Source organism: Oryx dammah, unplaced genomic scaffold, assembly GCF_014754425.2.
Source record: "Oryx dammah isolate SB20612 unplaced genomic scaffold, SCBI_Odam_1.1 HiC_scaffold_22, whole genome shotgun sequence".
Classification (NCBI taxonomy): domain Eukaryota; kingdom Metazoa; phylum Chordata; class Mammalia; order Artiodactyla; family Bovidae; genus Oryx; species Oryx dammah.
The window spans coordinates 19082845-19088562 of record NW_024070206.1 but is presented as its reverse complement, the minus strand read 5'-3'; positions in this window follow the sequence as shown (position 1 = coordinate 19088562).

Genomic DNA, 5718 nt, shown 5'->3' with positions numbered 1-5718 from the left:
ACTGAGGGACTTTCACTTTTTTCACTTTCTGTGTAACCATATTCCAGGTTTATCTTGTGACTCCACTGCCCCCACCTCAGAATCTGCCATTTCTCTGAGGAGTTCTGGCTCCTCTGGGTGGTGGGTGATGCTGGAGGCCAAGACTGGGCACTAGGTACACTCACAGCTACTAGTGTGTCTAACACCTGGGTGTTTTCAGCAGACAGAACAAGAGAATAGATGCATGTGTGTGCTATACATGTACACAGTCATACAACAGACACACATGTGCATGCAGATAATCACAGGCAAACATATCTGACACTGTGAGCTCATTCTGATTGCTACAATTGCAGTCCATCCCACAGGTTTGCCTTGCCTTTCCCCACTCCATATCTGTGCTTTCTCAGTCTCTCTGAAAGTCCTGTTTCTCAGTAACCGCCTCCATGCATGCCTCTGTCCTGTCAATCACGTATCTATGGGCTTGGGATCTGTCCGCACTCAGAGTCTACCTCTTGAACATCGGTCTTGAATTGACCTGTTGTTTAAATTCATCAAACGGTTCCTACCTAATGAAAAAATAAATAAATAACAAAATAAATAACAAATGACAACACACTAGGCTCTTTCTCCCTGGTTCACAGTCTGCAAGCTTCAGGAAGAGCCCGTCCAACTTTCCTGGGAAAAGCCCATAGTTCTCACCTGTCACGGAGCAGGTTCAAGTTCTGTTGAACTTCATACACAGGTTGACATTCTATTACAAGGAAAACTGTTGCTTTAGACTATGTAACTAAGCCAAATTCTAAAAGAAACCAGTTGCTAAGGTAACTGAGCGAAGAGTTAATGAATTCATCAGTTATTATATGCAGATTAACCTGCCCGTGTTCAAAAGGAGATGGGCTTGTTTGATTTTTCCTTCCGGAAGAGAGAACAGTGCAAAATTTTTCCCCACTTGTCAGAGTTCCTTCTGACAAGGGCTCAGGCTTTGGGATCAGACAGGGCTCCACCCCAGTCAGGCCCCTGTGGGACCTTCAGACCACAGCCTTCTCTGCAAAATGTAGATAATCTCGAAGCTGTTGAGATGATCTTATCAGATGAACTGCTGGAAACAGAGCACCTTTCAGTGTCTTTTCTAAGAAAACGGAGGGTGACTTCCAGAGGTTAGCACGCATCCTCTCAAGTGACGTTTTTCTTCACATTCATAACTGACCATACACGTCCCTCAGTGTCCCACTGTGATTTCCACAAAAGCCTGAGGACTTGACTGCAAGTCTGCTCCTCTCTACTGGCCCACTAAACTGCTTGAGATCAGCGACAAGGAATTCATCTTTGTAACCTCAAGGTCGCCTGAGTGTAGGGTTGGAAACCGGCTTTATGGCCAATGAGTGGTGTGTCTGGAGCCTCCTTCTGACTCTGGGCTCTGCGCCGCCACCTGCTGGTCAGAAACTATAACTGCAGGAAATGTTCGTAAGCAAGAACTGGCCCCCGTGTTAATTACAACATTCAGTTCAGTTGCTCAGTTGCAACCCCATAAAACGCAGCACATCAGGCCTCCCTGTCCAACACCAGCTCCCAGAGTCCACCCAAACCCATGTCCATTGAGTCGGTGATGCCATCCAACCATCTCATCCTCTGTCGTCCCCTTCTCCTCCTGCCCTCAATCTTTCCCAGCATCAGGGTCTTTTCAAATGAGTCAGCTCTTCGCATCAGGTGCCCAAAGTATTGGAGTTTCAGCTTCAACATCAGTCGTTCCAATGAACACTCAGGACTGATCTCCTTTAGGATGGACTGGTTGGATCTCCTTGCAGTCCAAGGGACCCTCAAGAGTCTTCTCCAACACCACAGTTCAAAAGCATCAATTCTTCAGCACTCAGCTTTCTTTATAGTCCAACTCTCACATCCGTACACGACTACTGGAAAAACCATAGCCTTGACTAGACGGACCTTTGTTGACAAAGTAATGTCTCTGGTTTTTAATATGCTGTCTAGGTTGGTCATAACTATTACAACATTAACTGCCTCAAAACAAACAGCGGAAACCACCACTGTCATGATGAAGATCCTGAGTGTAAATTTTTTTTCTTGTTTTTGTAGTTAAACATATAATTTACCATCTTAACATTTTTAAGTATACAATTCAGTGGTCTTATGTGCATTCATGGGGTATCCCTGATAGCTCAGCAGTGTGCTTTGCTGTGGAAGAGAAATTATTTCCATAAATTCTACAATATTTGATTGCAGAGTGCTGTATACAGAAAGGGAAAGGTGAAAATGTTTCCCTAGTTTTCTATTTAACAATGTTAAAAAAAAAAAAGATGTTTAAAGTGTGTGTGATTAGGTCATGGAGCAAGCTTTGCTGCTGAGAATGAAGATAATCCACAGTGACCATTTCCACCAAGACCCTAAGAAAAGAAAGAGAGCTGCAAAGTGCTAAAAGGCACGAGGCAGCACAAGAGCCGTGTCTGCCTCGGCCATTCAGCCACCCCCACGCTGACCCCACCTAGTCTGTTTGCAAAACAGGCACAGCTTTTAGTTTCCTGGGTCCATATCACTGCATTGAGTCAGGACTGCTAGCCTCTCTCACTCTGCTTTGTTCCTCCTCTTTTAAATCTTTCCATATTCCTGCTCCTAATGTCTTAGAGTGCAGTTTTAACCTTCAGTAACCTCTACAGTATAAAATGCTAGAAAGAAAGAAAGTGAAGTCGCTCAGTCGTGTTTGACTCTGCAACCCCATGGACTGTAGCCTGCCAGGCTCCTCCATCCATGGGGTTTTCCAGGCAAGAATGCTGGAGCGGGTTGCCACTTCCTTCTCCAGGAGATCTTCCCAAACCAGGGATCGAACCCAGGTCTCCCACATTGCAGACAGACTGTCTACCATCTGAGCCACACCTGTAGTTAGTCCATAAAGGAGGAGACTGCACCAGTTATCAGACATCACCATGTGTCTTCTCCAAAGATGGTAGTTCTAAGATTTTATTCTGAGAAATCCTTTAAAACATCTGTATGGTGCCGCAGTCTTTGATCAACAGGGGTGTATGGTCAGGCCATTCAGGATAGCTGTTCTCTTGCTTTCTGTACATCCCCTGCCCCACCAGGGCCTGTTTCTGCTGCTGCCTAGTCACTCCAGCCATGTCCAACTCTGTGTGACCCTAAGGACTGCAGCCTGCCAGGCTCCTCTGCCCATGAGATTCTCCAGGCAAGAATACTGGAGTGAGTCACCACGACCTCCTCCAGGGGATCTTGCCAACCCAGGGATTGAACCTTGGTCTCCCACATTGCAGGCAGACTGTTTACCACTGAACCAGCAGGGAAGTCCCATAAAATGCTAGACTGGTTATTAAAAAAAACATTGATTTTTTAAATTTAATTCAATATATCCGCTATCTTGTGCTCCACAGCATTCTAGTCACTTTTCAAATGAGCTCAGCATCTCCTGAATCCAGGCCTGAGGTGATGTGAGACAGTTCGTTTGAATTTTTTCCATCTTGTTGTCAATTAGATTTCTGCAGAGGGCCTCCTTATATAACGGAAAACGAATTTTGTTCCCATTGCTATCAGAGACTTAGGTCCAGCTAACCCGAGAATAGTTGTCAACTTTTGGACATCTGCCAGCTTCAATGGCAGGGGGAGGGGCTGAAACAAAAAACAAATTTCAAAGTCGTTATTCAAAATTCACAAATTAAATACAAAAGAAATTCAAACAATTCAACTTTCAAAGCACTGGGGGGGCTTCCCTGGTAGCTCAGCTGGTAAAGATCCCTCCTGCAATGCAGGAGACCTGGGTTGGGAAGATCCCCTGCAGAAGGGAACAGCTACCCACTCCAGTATTCTTGCCTGGGGTATTCCATGAACAGAGGAGCCTGGCAGGCTACAGTCCATGGGGTCACAAAGAGTCTGATATGACTGAGCCACTTTCACTTTCACAAGACTCCTTGTCTCTTCACATCAACAAGAGCAGGAAAAACCACTTTGTTTCACATTTGCCCTTTCACCCTAAACTCCATGTCTTCCCAACCCTCCTCCTTGCCTGGGGCCTCCCCTCACCCCAGCATCCCCCTACCTGGCTGCCCCCTCAGCAGCCCTTTGCATCCGCAGGTGGGCGTGCGCTGCAGCAAGGGTGGTGATGCTGCTGCGCTGCCGTTGCCTGGCAACAGATGCCGGCATCACTCACTCCCAGCTGCTCCCCAACAGCCCCTGCTGTGTTCCAGGTGAGCCAGCTGGGATTCCGGATTCTGAGCCCATGGTTCAAAGCTCAAAGGAGGACTGGTCACCTATACCAGACTAGGAAAAGGCCACATGACTAGTTTTTAAGTGTCTTAACCTCCTACCTGGTAATAGACTGTGCAAAGATCACCTTGGTATTTCTCATCAGAAATGTTGCATTGCTGTGTAAACAAGTTGCTTTTATGTTTTGGACTGGTTCCCAAGTGGCTCAGTGGTAAAGAACATGCCTGCCAATGCAGGAGATGTGGGTTTCATCCCTGGGTTGGGAAGATCCCCTGGAGAAGGAAATGGCAACTCACTCCAGTGTCCTTGCCTGGAGAATTCCATGGACAGAGGAGGCTGGAGAGCTACAGTCCACAGGATTGCAAAAGAGTTGGGAGACGACTGAGTGACTACACAACAACAGCAACAGTGTTCTGTGAATGGGCAGTGCAGATGCTGCAGCCAGGCTGCAAAGGTTTTGATCCCATACACACCTCTTATTCACCCTCTAGCATTCTATGAAACAACAGTCACAGTAGTTCCTTTTAGGGTTATTGCAAATACTAAATAAATCACTCCATGAAAAGGATTTAGCTCAGTGCCAGCAATCACTAGATAAGTTATAGAAATGAGTTATTTTCATTCTAATTCCTAAATTTGAACAAGTGAAAACTTCTGCTATATTTTTTAGGGTTACAGGTTCTTATTTCTCCCCTTTATCAGTTTCCCTAATGGCTCAGATGGTAAAGAATTCACCTGCAAAGCGGGAGACCTGGGTTCGATCCCTGGGTTAGGAAGATCCCCTGGAGGAGGGCATGGCAACCCACTCCAGTATTCTTGCCTGGAGAATCCTCATGGACAGAGGAGCCTGGTGGGTTGCAGTCCATAGGGTCACAAAGAGTCAAACACAACTGAGCGACTAAGCACAGCAAGCTTCCGTGGGATTTGTTTTGACACCTTCTCTTCCAGCTAACAATTTTATAGACACCTTGGCATTAGAAAAAAATAGACATATCCTTTAAAACATCCCACCACACTCTGCTGTGTTTGTGCACCTATTCTCACCTCGCGCTGCCCTGCCCACCACCTTCCACGATGTGTTGTGTATGTTTACCAAAATAAGGTAAATATTTGTTAACACAAAGAGGGTGGCCTCAGAACACTGCTGAATTGTGTCCTTTCTCAAGCTGAAACTCCTACCCAGCTCATCCTGTGTCTTTGCTTCTGCCCTGACAGAAAGAAAGCTTCACTGCTTTTGTTTTTGAAAGAGTATTCCTGTTTGGATATGGTGCTAAACTGGACGGGTATCTTATGAATTTAAAATCTGATGGTGAAATTCCTTTCATAAGAACCAACACTTGGAGTAAAGTTATCTTTGGCCTTCAGGAATTCATTCATACATCCATCCAATGAAGACTCACGGGGCCTCTCCCTCCTTTGCCAGGCACTGAACTGGGCACAGTGAAGCAGGTGCTGAGGGCAGGCTCCACCCTGGCCTTCACTGAGCCCAAGACCAGTGGACTTTTGAAAGAG